The following is a 16,877-nucleotide window of genomic DNA, read 5'->3' as shown; positions in this document are numbered from 1 at the left end:
GATATTAGTGTATAAGATGGGGCAAAAGTATGTTTACAGTTGTGAGCACAAATAACAGAGTTTATTCTTGTATTACTATTTATTATTGTATTATCTTCTATACGAAGAACTATAAACCTACTTTACTCCAGGTCTCTGATGGTTATTGTTTGCATGCTGTATTTTTTTCCAGACTTTCAACCTTTTTGTATCTTGGAATCTAGAGTATATCTTATAGACAATATATAGTTGGGTATTCCTTTTTTATTCTAGTCTAAACAGTCTGTCTTTTTTCATGGCGTGTTTAATCCTTTCCTATTTAATGTTATTTTAGAAATGCTTGGATTTGCATCTCCCACTTGCTCTTTGTTTTCTGTAATAACTGGTGTCTTTTTTTCAATCCTCTGTTCTTTTTTCAACTTCTGTATTTTCTTTTCATAGATATATTTTTTTAATTACATTTTTAATCATGTTTGTTGTTGGGATTATAATATGTATCTGAAAATATCACAGACTACTTCAGATTAATACTAATAATGTTCCAGTATAGCTCCATTTCCTCCTCTCTCCTGTGTGCTCTTATTGTCAGCTGTATTATATTCACTTATGTAACAAAGCCAGCAATACACTGTTTTTATCATTGTTTTATATGTTGTATGTCTTTTTTTAAATGTGTTTTACTGATTATGCTATTATGGTTGTCCCAGTTTTTTCCCCTTTGCCCCTCTCCACTCAGTACACCCATCCCCTTCTTAGTTCATATCCATGGGTCATGCATATAAGTTCTTTGGTTACTCCATTTCCTATACTGTTCTTAACCTCCCTCTGTCTATTTTGTACCCCCAATTTGTGTTTCATAATCCCTATACCTTCTCCCCCATTCTTCGATTTCCCCTCCCAACTGATAACCCTCCAAATGATGTCCACGGCTGTGATTCTGTTCTGCTCATTTGCTTAGTTTGTTATTTAGATTCAGTTGTTGACAGTTGTGAATTTATTGCCATTTTAATGTTCATAATTTTGGTTTTCTTTTTCTTGTATAATATCTTTCAGCATTTCGCACAACAATGGCTTGGTGATAATGAACTACTTGGGTTTTGCCTTGTCTGGAAAGCATTTTATCTGCCCTTCCATTCTAAATGATAGCTTTGCTAGATGGAGCAGTCTAGGTTGTAGGTCCTTGCTTTTCATGACTTTGACTACTTCTTCCATTCCCTTCTAGCCTGCAAAGTTTCTTTTGAGATACTGGCTGACATTCTTATGGGAACTCCTTTGTAGGTAACTCTCTGCTTTTCTCTTGCTGCTTTAAAGATTCTCTCTTTATCTTTAACCTTTGGCATACTAATTACAATGTGTTTTGGTGTGGTCCTCTTGGGTCCCATTTGTTTGGGACCCAAAAGGAAGTCTGTTCTTCTTGGATTTGTATATTTATTTCTTTCATCAAATTAAAGCAGTTTTCTTTCATTATTTTTTTCAAGTAAGTTTTCAATTTCTTGCTCCTTCTACTTTTCTCCTTCTGGGATACCTATGATTCAGATGTTGATATGTTTAAAAATGTCCCAGAGGCTCTTTAGCTTATCCTCATTTTTTTGAATTGTTTTTTCTTCTTGCTATTCTGATTAAATACTTTTCTTATTCCTGGTGTACCGAATCATTGGTTTGACTCTCTGCTTCATCCTCTCTGCTGTTGGTTCCCTGTAGTTTTTTCTTTATTTCACTTAGTGTAACGTTTCTTTGTTACACTTAGTGTAGACCCAGTGCCTGGGTCTTTTTTATGCTGTTGAAGTACCCAGTGAGTTCCTAGAGCATCCTGATAACCACCAGTGTTTTGAACTCTGCATCTGATAGGTTGCTTATCTCCATTTCATTTAGTTCTTTTTTCTGGAGTTTTGTTCTGTTCTTTCATTTCAGCCATATTTGTCTCCTCATTTTCCCAGCCTCCCTGTTTTTGTTTCTGTGTATTATATTAGGTAGAGCTGCTTTGACTCCCTGTCTTAGAAAACGCACCTCTAAATTGTGTGGGGCAGAGCCTTAGGTAATTGCCATGGCAGAGCAACCCATGTCATCACTCTGGTTCTGTGCAGGAGAGGGCTCAGAGAAAGGAGACACTGCTGCTGCCTGACCTCTGGAGTTTTGCCTGGGAGGAAGTTGTCTCCTAGTACCAGCCCTCTTGACAATCACTTCATTTTCTCCCTATACGCCACTGGTGCCCTTCCAGCTGTTGGTCTGGTGCTGAATCCCAGAGGGGTATGGGTCTGCATGAGTCCTAAGTTGGTTGTGGGTCCTTTAAGAGGAATCTATTGAGAATCCTGCAGTTTCTCCCACCACCCCAATCCCCACTGGATTTTATAGCCAAAAGTTATGGGAACTTATCTTCCTGATATTGGAACCCTGGGCAGGATGGTCTTGTCTGGGCCTGGTATCCCTGGTTCCTGAGGTATCCCTCCCAGTTTTTATGTCCCCCACCCGTGGATGTGGGCTGCCTGTTCCCACTCCTCTCCACCCTTCTCCATGTGTTTCTGCCCCTCCCATCTGTCTGGATGTCTGTGGCTTCTTTAAATTCTTGGTTGTTAGACTTCGATACAGCTCAATTTTCTGACAATTCTGGGTGAAATTTGTTTTGTAGTCCAGTCTGTCATTTTTGCTGTAGTTGTACGTTGAGGCCAGGTGTATTTATCTATGCCTCCATCTTGACTGGATGTTTAAACAATGTATGTCTTTTAAACAGGAGGAGAAAGAAAAAAATATAGTCTTTTATATTAATCAACATATTTACCACTTCCGATACTTTATTTCTTCTTGTGGATTTGGGTTACAGTAGGCATCATTTCCTTCCTCCAGTGTAGGTCCATTCTCTCCTCCCTTTTTTTTTTTTTTTTGCTATTACTTTTATGTATGTTACATCTTTATATGTTGTTTCCCTAACAACTTATTTTAGGCAGTTACCTTTTAAATCAAGAAAAAAAAACAAAAATGTATTTATACTGTCTTATATTGTCATTTTTCCTCTACATGTGATTACCTTTGCTAGTGTTCCTTTTTAGGAACATGTAGACTTCAGTTACCTGATGTCACTTTTTTTTTTTTCCATCTTGAAGAGCTTCCTTTCATCTCTTGTTCCTGAAGAGTACATGTTAGAGTTAGTCCCCTCCTGTCTTCTCAGTTAGAGATCATATATGCCTTATGATCATATACATGGTAATAGTTGAGTAAGGATTGAGAAGGGATGGCAGGAGATGAGGCTGGGGCAAAGTATGTAGAGGCCAGTTCCTAGAATATCTTGGGTTCTGTGCTGTGGAATTTGAACTTCATAGCTGTAGGGAGCAACCATTGGAAAATTTTATGCAGAGTTCTAGTGTCATATTTGAACCCTGAGGAGAGAATCTTGAAAGACTAGATTCTGAATGCTTTTTTAGCAATGGCAGGCTCTAAGAAGAAGGTGAATCTGACTTTTTCTCTGAAATTCCTTCTTTGTACTTTTGGGCAATTAAAAGATGTTTATATCCAAGTAGCTACTCCCTTGCAGGCATAAATTATCTACAGAGCTATACAGTTTGTCAAATGGAACCATGGAGCTGGCTGAAGTTTGTGAAACAGCAGTTTGAGAATCACTGTCATTGCATGAACAGATTGCTTACTGTTCATGTATGTGAGAATTGGTCTATATTGAAACTTAAAGAAACATCTTTTGGCATTTCACCTTTAAAAAATGTTTTTCATTCTTAAAGGCTGAGCAGTACCTCTCAGTAGTTTTGCCATGACAGAGAAGTGTTTGATTGTTTTATTTGGCACTCACAACTTTTTTTAAACCATAGAAAGAATATATAGAAGTTTTGTTTTGCTTCCTAGAAAAAAATTGAAGAGCAGAGACCTTATTTACTCCAGGTTTTTGTCACCTAGCAGTTTTTCACAGAAGTATAAAATCAAAGGAAAAATGTCCTCTTCCCCAGTCTTAACCAGATTTTGTTGTAAACAATCCTTGTGATTGGCAACTTGTCAATGGATGTTTTTTCCTTTGAGTAACTTACTGCAGGAGATGACCTTGTTTCTGTACCACACTCATAATTTATTGCCTACTCTTGCCTTTAGGAGTGCAGGGGCTCTTCTTTTCATTATTCATAAAAAAAATCATCAAATCTGCCATTTTCAAGAGTTTAACAATGTTTTCATTGAACTGATGGGTGTTAGAATTGAAACTGTAGGGGAACTTACCTATGTAGTCTTGAACTTTAAAGTTTCCAAAGAGTAAGGGCCACATTTTTGCGTAGCACCAAACAGGTAACAAGGAGTTTAGGCATATATAATTATGTCACATACTTTCTAAACACTAGAATGTAAAATAACATTTTACCTACCACAGTCAATACTTTGATAATATATTTGTGAACCAGCATTTCCCAAATAACATTATGATGTTGTAAAATCATATATGGGTAAAAGATACATTAAAAGTGCTCAAATTTCAGTGTGAAAAAGTATAAAAGTTTATTGATTTAGTTTCACATTTCAAATTGTAACCAATGTTTAAGAGATACCACTTGTGAAGTTTTGATGCAGTGTCAAAGAAGACTATCCACGATTTTTTGGAAATGCTTTGTATAATATGGCACCACTTTCTGTTGTTGTAAGTTACAGCTTTTCTTCATATAGTTGCAGTGGGAAAACTTAACAGGTTGAATGCATAAGGGGCTCTGTTACTCTCTAGTGTCTTCTATTTAGCCAGATGTTACAGAAACTTATAAAAATTAAAACAGTGTCACTCTTTTCACTAATTTTTATTTTTTTTTAAGATTTATTTATTTATTTTTAAGAGATGGGAAGGGAGGGAGAAAGAGAGGGAAGAAACATCAATGCGAGAGAAACATCAGTTGGTTGCCTCTTTGTACTCACCCCATCCAGGGACCAAACCCATAACCCAGGCATGTGCCCTGACTGGGAATAGAACTGGCGACCTTTTGCTTTGTGAGATGACATCCAACCAGGTGAGCCACACTGGTCCAGGCTTCACTAATTTTTTAAAAAATAATTACTTTCATAAAGTTATTTATATTGATATGTAACATTAAGTAAATTGAAAATATTTAAATAATTATTCAGTTTTAATTTTAAATATAGGAAACATCAAAATAAGTAGCCCCTATAAATAAAACTCTTTAGGGTCCTCAGTAATTTAGAAGTGTGAGGGGTTTTGAGACCAAAATATTTTTTGAACAGATAGCTTTCTGAGATTGGTCCCTCAAATATTGTTGAAGCCAAGTTTGTATCTCTTGAGTTAGGCTACCATAGGCTAGAATATTTAAATTCTTTGGGTTCTTATGGAAATGCTGGCTTTTTATTTTCAACCCAAGTGTATATTTAATGTGTAAAATATATAGCAGAATTTATGATGGTTAATTTTGATTCCATATGGCTAAAAAAACATGAGTGGAGAATTATATCTGGAAAAATGACAAAAAGAATTGGGGGAAATAGTAGAAAAAATATTTTCTAGAGGTTACAGTAGGCAAATGATCATAGAAAAAAAAAAGCATTTTATGAAAAGGCATTATTTTATGAGGGTCCTAGAGAAATAAGATAGGGTTTAGCAAACATCATAAATGTAAGAGATTGCATACCATTAAAGGGGGATTTTATTATAGGAGCCTGTTAATTATTGACACACATTATAGTTTTATTTAACCATAAAGAAATCATAGGTTTTCTGTTTCTATAAACACTGGAATTAAAACTGTGGATTTGAGTGAATTGTTGATTACTTACTGTGGAAGTATTTCAGGCAAAATCTAGGAGAATCTCACTAAAAGTGATTTAGAGGGAAAGAGACTTTCCATAGATGTTTTCTTATCTATGTAAAATTAATCTGGATTACCTTGATGTAGAGTCCTGGTCTTGGTTAACCCTTTGTAAAGGGTAAGTTTGGCTTGTATTTGGGGGTTGAGAAATAAATACCTGTGAAGTCAGTGAATGAGTGCTGTGTGGTGTAAGAAGTTGTGGAAGATCCAGAAGAAAGCAGTGAGGAAGATTTATCAGGGGTTGAGTTACAAACTTAAAGACAGTGATTTTTCTCCTCTAGATACTAATATTTTTGTTAAGCTGATTTTGTAAATATAATTTTTATGTGTACTACTTTAATTCATGGGAACCTTGTAACCCATAGTCACTTTTTTCCTGTTTCTTGAGATCTTCCTGTAGTGCTGTGAATTTCTCTTTAGGATTGCTTTCCCAGTGTCCCACAGATTTTGGGTTGCTGTGTCCTCATTTTCATTTGTTTCAAGGAATCGTTTGATTTATTAATTGATTTCATTGTTTAATAACACGTTATTTAGTTCCATGACTTTGTGATTTTTCAGTGTTCTTGTGATTGATGTCTACTTTCATAGCATTGTGGTCAGAGAAGATGCTTGATATGATTTGAGTCTTCTTAAATTTATTGAGACTTGTTTTATGCCCTAATAGGTGGTTAATCCTAGAAAATGTTCCATACTCACTTAAAAAGTATGTATATTTTGTTGCTTTGGGATGAAATGCTCTGAAGATAACAATTAAAATCATCTGATCTAGTGTGTCATTTAAGGCTTCTGTCTTCTTGTTGATTTTCTCTTTGGAAGGTTTACCCATTGAAGTCAGCAGGGTGTTAAAATCCCTGACTACGACTGTATTTCTGCTGATCTCACTTTATGTCCATCAAGACTGGCTTCACATATTAGGTTCTCCTATGTTGGGTGTGTAAATGTTTACTAGGTTTATATCCTCTTGCTGGATAGTTCCCTTTATCATTATGTAGCGTCCTCCTTGGTCTCTTACTATAGCCTTGGTTTTAAAGTCTATTTTGTCAGGACAAAAAAATATGACCCAAATGAAAGAACAGATCAAAGCTGCAGAAAAAATACAACTAAGTGATGACGAGATAGCCAACCTATCAGATGCAGGGTTCAAAACACTGGTAATCAGGATGCTCACAGAAATGGTTGAGTATAGTCGCAAAATAGAGGAAGAAGTGAGGGCTATGAAAAGTGAAATAAAGGAAAATGTACAGGGAACCAACAGCAACAGGAAGGAAACTGGGACTCAAATTAGTGGTTTGGAGCAGAAGGAAGAAATAAACATTCAACCAGAATAGAATGAGGAAACAATAATTTTAAAAAATGGGGAGAGAACCTCCGGGATAACTTTAAATGTTCCAACAGCTGAATCATAGGGGTGCCAGAAGGTGAAGAAAAAGAGCAAGAAATTGAAAACTTATTTGAACAAATAATGAAGGAGAACTTCCCCAATTTGGCAAAGCAAATAGACTTTCAGGAAGTCCAGGAAGCTTAGAGCCCTCCCATATTTTGAACCCATGAAGCATACACCAAGGCACATCATAATCTAATTACTCAAGATTGAAGATAAAAGAGTAAATCTTAAAAACAACAAGAGAAAAGGAGACAGTTACCTACAAAGGAGTTCCCATAAAACTCAGCTGATTTCTCAGAGGAAACATTGTGGGAAAGAAGGTGCTGGGAAGTAGTATTTGAAGTCATGAAGGGCATGGACCTACATCCAAGATTACTCTATTCAGCAAAAGGGCAGATAAAGGGCTTCCCAGATAAGGTCAAGTTAAAGGAGTTTATCACCAAGCCCTTATTCTATGAAATGTTAAAGGGACTTACCTAAGAAAGAGAAGATAAAAAGTATGAACAGTAAAACATGTAAAATGACAACAGACTCACAGTTATCAACAACTGAACCTAAAAAAAAAAAAAAAACCAAACCAAAAATGAACTAAGCAAACAACTAGAACAGGAACAGATTGACAGAAATGGAGATCACATGGAGTGTTATCAGTGGGGAGCTGGGGGGGAGTATGGGGGAAAAGATACAGGGAATAAGAAGCATAAATGGTAGGTACAAAATGGACAGGGAGGTTAAGAATAGTATGGGAAATGGAGAAGCCAAAGAATCTATATGTATGACCCATGGACACGAAATAAGGTGGGGGAATGATGGTTGGAGGGTGAGTACGGGGTGGAGGGCAATAAAGGAGAGAAAAAAACGGGACAACTATAATAGAAAAAAAAGTCTATTTTGTCAGATACAAGTACTGCTACCCTAGCTCTTTTTTCTGTTTCATTTGTATGAAATATCTTTTTCCATCGCTTTACTTTTAGTCTGTGTGTATCTTTCCATCTGAGGTGGGTCTTTTGGAGGCAGCATATGTATGGGTCTTGTTTTCTTACCCATTTAGCTATGCTGTGTTTTTCAGTTGGAACATTTAGCTATTTGCATTTAAGGTGATTGTTGATAGATGCATATGTAGTGCCATTTTATTGTTACTGTTTCCCTCTGTTTTCTTTCTCCTTTCTTCTTTCCTCCTCCTCCGCCCTTTTATGTTTGTTGCAGTCCAGGTTTGGTGTTAACAAACTCTTTTAGCTTTCTCTTGTTTGGGAAGCTCCTTATTGCTCCTGTACTTTAAATGGTAGCCTTGCTGGGTAAAGTATCCTCAGTTGTAGATCCTTGCTTTACATCACTTTGAATATTTAACAATGGTACTCCCTTCTGGCCTGAAATGTTTCTGTTGAGTAATCAGATGCCAGTCTAATTGGTGATCCCTTATAGGTTACTACCTGCTTTTCTCTTGCAGTTTTTAGTATTCTCTCCTTGTCTTTACGCCTATTCATTTTAATCATGATGTGTCTTGGTGTAGGCCTCTTTGGGTCCAACTTGTTTGGGACTTTCTGAGCTTCCTGGGCCCGCATGACTTTTTCCTTCACCAGATTAGGGAAGTTTTCAGTCATTATTTCTTAAAACAGGTTTTTGATTCCTTGCTGGCTCCCTTCATTTTCTGGTATTCCCATAATGCAGATGTTGTTATGCTTCTTCATGTTGTCTAAAATGTTTCTGAAGCCGTCTTCATATTTTTAAGAAGTTCTTTCTGTTTTGCTGCTCTGCTAGGGTATTTTTTCTACCTTATCTTTCAGAGCACTGATTTGATCCTCTGCTTCATCTAACGTACAGCTATTCCATACAGTGTATTATGTATTTCAGATATTGCATTCTTTATTTCAGACTGGTCATTTTTATGTTTTCTATGTCTTTTTTCATGCTGTTAGTTATCCTTATAATCATTACTCTAAAACTCTCTATCTGATAAATTGCTTGCCTCCATTGCATTTAGTTCTTCTTTTGAGAACTCTGCTTTTTCATTTGGGATTTGTTTCTTTCTTACTGTTTTGGTTGCTTCTTTGTTTTTGTTTTTGTTTCTGCCTTAGTTGTTAAACTAACCACTTATATAGCCTTAAGCTGTACCTAACAGCCCAGCTTAAGCTCCACCAGATGGGGAGAGTAAGTCCTGAGAACAGGGCTATTACTTCCCCTCAAGTTGACGCCACTTGGAGAGGAGGAGTGCTCTGCCTGAGAAAGGTGCCCTCTACAGTATGGGAAATGACTGACCATAAGGAACCTGGCAGCTGCTCCTTCAGTTCTCTCCCCAGAACCACCAGCCCCAGACTCCTCTCAGGTGTATCTGGTCCACTTTGTCCTCCCTGTGCCAGAGCCCAGGGTTAGTTGCTGCAAACAAAATATTGTGCATCGGACTTATAAGAGGCTCTCTGTGTCTCCAGCCAATCTCTCCCTGGCGGACAGAAACCCCACTGCTTTTCACAGCTGGATGTTATCTGGGTTTCTTTCTAGTTTTGGTGCTAGAGACTGGGGAGCCCAGCTTGGGGTTTAAGACCCCACACTTCTCAAGGAAATCCCCCCAGCTGCTAAAATATCCCCTCCAAAACTTAAGCTGCTAGTCCTGGGAGTCCAGCCCTCTCATGTCTCCTGCATTCCCTACCAGTCTCATTGTGGTAAAGTGGTTTCTTCTTTCTGACCTTGGTTATAAGGTTTCTCCAGCTAGTATTCAGTTGGTTACTCAGGATGATTTCTCTATAATTTAGTTATAATTCCAGGTGGTTTGTTTTTTATAATAGCCAACCTATTGAGTATGAAGTGGTTTGTTGTATTTTTGATCTACATTTTTTTTATGTGCTTAATGTTATTTATCTCTGTAGAAATGTTTAAGTCCTTTGTCCATTTTTAAATCTTGTTTTCTTTTGTTTTTGTTTTTGAGTTATATGAATTCTTTTTGTATCCTGGATATAAATCTCTTATCAGATATATGATTTGCAAATATTTTCTCACATTCTATAGGTTGCCTTTTCACTCCATTGGTAATGTCCTTTCATGCACAAAAGTTGGGTTTTTTTGGTTGAACATTTGTACTAGTTCTTTTTTTAAGTATATTTTATTGATTATGCTATTATAGTTGTCCCATTTTTTTCTCCCCTTATTTCCCTCCACCCTGTACCTCCCTGCTCACCAGCATTCACTCTCCCCCTTAGTTCATGTCCATGGGTTGTACATATATGTTCTTTGGCTTCTCAATTTCCTATATTATTCTTAACCTCTCCCAGTCTATTTTGTACTTACGACTTATATTTCTTATTCCCTGTACCCTTTCCCCCATTCTTTCCCCTCCCCCCCATTGATAACTCTCCATATGTGATTTTTTTGTGTGAGTGGAATCTGTAGGGTTTTCTATATGTAAGATCATTTTGCCTATGAACAAAGTTAATTTTACTTCCCTTCTAGTTTGGATGCCTTTTATTTTTCTCATTTGTTGTAACTGATAGAGAGAAAATAGTATTAGATAATTTATAAATTTGTTTATCCAGAGATTTACTATGGAAAATATATCCTGGAAGTTGTTCATGTTATTCTATACAAAGCTCTGGGTTTATTATTTACAGAATGGTAAAAATAGTATACATTTCGAAGAAAATTTAACTCAGTTTCTACATTTGTAACAGGTTTTTTTTTTGTTGTTATCTCAAAGAAACCCTAATACAGATGCAGTTTTCCAGTCTTTGACATTGTGCTTTTATGTTTTATGCTTGCATCTGAAGGTAATTGGTAACATTTAATTATTCCTTGGAGATTTTTGTTTCTGTCGTTAAAGGTATTTGTATAAAAGATGCCTACAACAGACATACAGAGATAAAATATGAAGTAATTAAAAAGAGGTGTTGCATTGGAAATGAACTTTAATCATCTAGGTCAAATCTTAGATGACAGAACTGAGGCCTGGAGAGGATGTTAACTTGTATAAGATTATACCGTTATTAATAAGAGCCAGGACTGAACCCTTTGGTGATTTTTCTCTCATTCCTTCTGTCTTAATTGTTGATTCCTGCAACAGCCTTTTAACTGTATTTCTCGACTATAGATTCACCCTTTATTCCTTTGCTACTGCATCCAAATCATAATATTTGTAAAGTATAAATATCATTAGTCATATTCATGTGTCAATTTTTTAAAATTATTGACCATTGTATTCAGGATAATATTAGTATTAAATAGAGCTAAGTCCATTACTTGTGTTCTCTGATTTAATTATTTGAACACTCCTTTGCTATTAATTATTCTACTTTATAGATGAGGAAGATGAGACTAGAATCTCAACCTAGAACCATTTGATTTCAGAGTTTATATTTTTAAGCACTGTATTATGCTGCTTACTACGTAGGGCATTCAAGATCCCTTCTGTTGTTCTTACCCACTCCACTGGTATTCATTTGACATTTTTAACTGCAAATTCCTTGAGGGCAGAGATCATGTCTCAGATCAGGCAGTTGTCTTACACATAGTGTAGGTCCTTGGTAAATGTTGAATAAATCTTAAGCAGCAGATGAATAGCACAGGATACTGAGAATAGCTCTGTGTGGGAAAACAGATATTACATCTGAAGGAAAAGATTCCTGTGATGGGCCATGCTCATCAAAGGTCAGTCTTTGGGTTTAAGCAAAATAATGAGATTTACAGGGTGAGGAAAATAAAGTCCAGAAATGAATAAGAACAGTGATTATTTGTTCTTGACTTAAATTAATTATATTTTTGGGTTTTAGAAACTTGAAAATGAATTCTCTAAATAACTTTTTATGTTTTCAGGCCTTGTGGAGTTAAGGAGAGAGGTGCCTGAAGACTAGAGACAGGGAAAGGTTACTCCACTTTTCAGAAAGGGGAAGAAGGAAGATTATAGAGCTGGATGTGGCTCTCAGGTGAGATTCTAGAATAAATTACTTAAAAGAGTTATTTGTTTCTAGGGGAGGTGAAGCACTACTCATGAAGAGTTAGTTTGTATTGGTGGCACGAGAAAAGGAATCTGATGAATTGAATATCAGGCCTCAAAGGCTTCTGTCACTTCGCTTCAACTCATGTTTAATCAATTAAAGCCAATTATATGACCACCCCCTAAGTTAGGTATTGGGTGAGTAGGGACGCTAAGTCATGTTGTAAACTTGGAAGAGAACCAGTAATATCATTGAATATCAGTTCAAAATTTTGGATGACAGATTAAGGAACTAAGATAATTAACTGCTATGGTCAGATATGAGTCAGACAAAGGGAGATTGAATAGGGAGAAATGTAAGATCCTGTTCTTTCAAAGAATTAATTCTAGAGGCATATTATTGATGAAGGGGGGGGTGTTGTACATTTTTCTGGCGTATCAGCACATGTGACAAAAAGTAGCATAGTGATTGGTGCAAGGGAAGTGACAAGGAGGCCTCAATTCTAACTATTCCACATCTGAATTATCACATTTCTGGCAATAAGTGCATGTTATATAGAAAAATTAAGGCAAATAGGAATGTGTAGCTGGGAAAATAAACCTGAATAGGGGAATGGGAGGCATCATGGTTGCCTCAAATATTTGGAGGCCTGCTGTGGGGAAGCAGGAATGGACTGTTATCATGCCAAATTAAGAACTAATGGGTGAAAACTATGGGAAGTGATTTCAGCTTGGTATCAATCAGGAAGAACTGTTCTAGTAGAGAGATAACATAAAAGACTTCTTCCTGCAGGTAATCCAGCATTGGTTTGAGTCCTCTGAAATTCTATAGTTGTATATGATAGACAAATGCCTGTGTTAGATGCCAGGAACTTTAATAAACACTTAATACAAAGAGTATGTAAACATTGTTATTTCTAACTTTGCTGGTGAAAACAGTGAGATTTAATGAGTTAATGACCTAATAGAACATTTCTTTGTGCCTGTTATGTACTAGAATTACACTAGGAAATTTGTATGATTTTTTTTTCTAAATCTTACTTTAGTCTCATTTTTTAGGTGAGGAAACTAATTCCAATATAACTTGCCCAACGTTTATTACCAGCTGATTAAAGTTTTTAACCTAGATGTCTTTGATTCCCAAAACTGCTTTTTTTTTTTTAATTGTCCCACAATAATAGTTATGTTGTTTGGCCTACCTACCATGTTTGTATCTTGTGGGACTAGTACTTTCTTACTTTCAGGTTCTCTTTCTCCATCTCGCTGTTGCTTACCACATGGTTCGAATAGGACTGTAGTCTTTTACTACTTGGTCATCGCCCTCTTTCTTCACAGAGGCCCAATCAGAATTCCCTGGGAGTTTTTAACTGAAGCCAGAGAATAGAATCATTCTCTGTGGTGTAGTAAGATAATAGTGCTTGAGAGCTGTCCATGTTCATGTTTGCCAGTTTTTGGAAGATGCTGGTCTGCATTGAGAGAGAATGATGCCCATTGTCCAACAAGTGTCTTGGCTGTTTGAATGCCTGGTTCCAGTTATTCCTGATGCTCATCTGCATTCCTTCCCTTGCCATGATTTAGTTGTTCCACCCTTGCCTATGTGAGATATGCCCAGGAGCTTTCAAAAAATTCCCTGTTTTGCAGAAGCACAAAGGATTGGGCCTTGAACAGCACTGGTCACTTAGGACAGATGAGATGTGGCTGTGAGGGCTGTGTCCTGGTCAAACCAACTGACAGGGGAGAAGTGAACCATTGAAGAAGATGGCTAGCCAGTGACTTTTGAGGGTGCAGTTTTTGTATTATATGTATTTGTACTGGGGGAAGATGGGATTGTCAACTCTGGTGATTTTCAGAATTCATATTTCAAAAGTTGCCATATCCGTTTTACCAAATGAAGCCTGTGGTTCATACCAGTATCTTATGACAAAGGCAGAGCTCTTCTGGTTGAGTCATGCTTGGGGCATTGGCCTGTTCTTCATACCTCTCTTCTGCCCCTGTGGTTATTTCCTGAGGAATCTTGATGTGATCTAGAAAGATTTTTTCCCCCTAATCTCCTAAATTCTGTTCTTCTGTCTTGATCCTTAAAGACAAAGGACCTAGTAGCTACTCTGGACAGTTGGAGGGAAGGAGGAGATAGGTAGGGTAGGGTTTTATGTTTATTAAGTACTTCAGGAGTACTGAGTGCTTTATGTGAATTTTTGAGGTAAGTGGCATTATCGTACAGAAGGATTTAGTGACTTTCCCAAGGTAACAGAGCTAACCCTAGATCTTTTCTGACTCTAAAACAACCATTTCATGTTGCTACCAGAGAGTGATTGATTACCTGTTTGGTAGTTCATAACTCAGAAATCACAGTTAGTTGCATCTGACTTCATCAAATAAAAGACAAATGTTAGGAGCAGAAACAAAAGACATGGGATAAAGGACAAAAAAGAAAATTGACAGAAATGGTAATAGGTCAGTATGAGGTCTGTCCAGAAAAAGTGTAGCCATTATTAATTTAATGAGAATAGTTTGCGTGGCATCCCTGTAACCTGGCAACCTAGGAGGATGGACTGGAATAAACAATGACAACTTCACTGTGCTAGTCAGTGGGGACAGTAGACACCATTGAGTTGTGGCCATCACATTCAAAGTGACTGAGTGAGTAGAGCAATGAATGTGCATCAGAGTTTGCATTAAACTTGAATGTTCCTCCATGGAAACTGTGCGGATAATGCAGAAGATTTGGGGGAATGATGCAGTGAGTGCAGCACAAATTAAAAATGTGGCACAAATGCTTCAAAGAAAGATAGTCAAGAATCTATTGAAAATTATTCATGTTCTTGGAGGCCTAAAACAAACAGAACACCAGAGAATCTTGAATGTGTACCAACTACAGTCAACAAAGATCTTGTAAGAACTGGAAGCTGATATGGGGATTCCAGAAACTACTGTGTCTAAGACTTTGATGGGGAGGATCTTGGCATGAAACATGTCGTGGCAAACTTGTTCTATGGTTTCTGCTACCAGAGCAGAAGGAACATCGCGCTGCAGTCACTAATGACTTGATTCAAACTGCTATCAATGAGCCACCTCAAGAAGATCATAACCAGAGAGGAATCATGGGTCTGTGGTTATGATCCAGGAAAAAAGGCCCAGTCATATCTTGTATCTTAAATTAATGTCTATTTTACATGTTACATGGCTGGATACTTTCTGAACAAACCTCATATTAATCACCAATTGAACTATACTCAGTAATACCGATACCCAAAGAGTATTATATCAACCAGATAGCCCAGGTTATAATACCTATATCTTTGCTTCTAAAAAATGAATGGTTCTGAAAGACAATTTTTTCTCTACCTTGGAGTTACTGAGAAACGAACTATTTTTCCTTTTACCAAATGTAATAAAAAGATGTGTGTGGAGTTTCTGAAGGACAAACTGAAAAGAAACTGCATAAGCACAAGTAGAGCAGAGGATAAAGTGGGTACTTTTTTCCCCCTTTTATTTTCTTTTATATATATATTTTTAAATAAAGTCTGTCTTAGGCAGTTTATGTTGATAAACAGACAACCCTGAGAGAAACTAGTATTCCATTTTTAAAAAGTTGTGTTACCTCAGTATTTAAACAAAAAAATTACACAGACAAAACGACTGCGGGGGCTTAGCATATTTTGGAAATTGACTAAGAACAGTACTTTTCATATGGCGTTTCTCCGGGTCCCAGGGTCTTACTGCTTGTGTTTGTGAAAGGAGGTGTTTGTGAAAGAAAGCACAATGGTCACCTGGTGAACTTCTGGGCCTGCATTCCCTCCTTCACCAGAGCTGGGTCTATTTGGGTTGTCATCTATCTATACGTTACGTAAATATATATGCGTGCACACATAAGAGGGAATCATCTGAAATACTAGTTTTAATGAAAGGATACTCTTGGATTTAAATGATATGTATGAGGACATTGTTTTTTTGGTAGGGTTGAATTTTTAGTTGTTCGTACATCTTTTTTTGGAATGTGCAGTGCTTTTGCCTATAATTCTGTTTGGATCTAGTATTAATGACTGACTATTGAGGCCCATTTCTGTAGAATATCTTTTCTGGTGATGATTAGAGATGATAAATTTAGACTTTGTGAGCTGCCAGTTTTATATGATACACAATAGTAAAAGTGACAAGTTTTGGTTCAAGTTGACAAGCGTGTGTCTTTGGTACATTGTGTGAGCAATTCAGACATATAATACTGTGAATTAGAGTTTCTGGACAGAAGTTCCCAGGCTTTGATTTTTATAAATATAAATAACTTTGTATAAAATAATTTTTTATAAATAATTTTGTATAAATGTAGCCTAAGTTCACTAACTAGAGGTAACATAATTAAACTTGAATTTTGTAAGACAGCCCCCCCAAATCAAACTGACAGAGGGGGATTTTTTTTTAACTTTGGTTTAGTGTATATGCACAAGCATTTCAACAATATAGGAGATCTTAAAGAAAATATGATGACTCCTAAGCATACCAGGCTTGCGTAACTGTATGGAGAAATCTCTAGTCCTGATTCTCTGTCCTTCCCACTTTCACGATCTTGGTTAATGCTGCTGTCATTTTTCCTGTGGATTAATGTAGTTCTCTGACCAGTCTTCTTTTATCTGGTCTTTTCCCCATTTCCATTCATCTTCTACAGTCAAGTCAAGGAGAAAAATCTTTCTTGAAAAATATTTTTAATTAGGTTGAAATTTTTAGACACATAGGATAAAATAAAATTCAGTAGAAACCTAGGTACTTATCACCAGGAATAGATGTTAATACTTCACCATATTTGCTT

General features: G+C 36.6%; 1 protein-coding gene across 6 annotated transcripts in view; it reads left to right on the top strand.

Annotated features, from left to right (window-relative positions):
* The window catches only part of ANKRD28 (ankyrin repeat domain 28), a 201,318-nt gene that overhangs the window by 18,351 nt on the left and 166,090 nt on the right, over positions 1–16,877 (top strand). For 3 of the 6 annotated variants that reach the window (XM_037143956.2, XM_053669212.1, XM_037143951.2), the window contains exon 2: positions 11,953–12,062. The exons of the other annotated variants lie outside the window; for them this stretch is intronic. The gene's annotated coding sequence lies outside the window, so the exon portion shown is untranslated. The remainder of the gene's footprint in view (positions 1–11,952; positions 12,063–16,877) is intronic. 6 annotated transcript variants of the gene reach the window in all.

Source organism: Artibeus jamaicensis, unplaced genomic scaffold, assembly GCF_021234435.1.
Source record: "Artibeus jamaicensis isolate MK-2021 breed Jamaican fruit bat unplaced genomic scaffold, CSHL_Jam_final contig_519, whole genome shotgun sequence".
NCBI lineage: Eukaryota > Metazoa > Chordata > Mammalia > Chiroptera > Phyllostomidae > Artibeus > Artibeus jamaicensis.
This window is presented reverse-complemented; position numbering and strand designations above follow the sequence as displayed.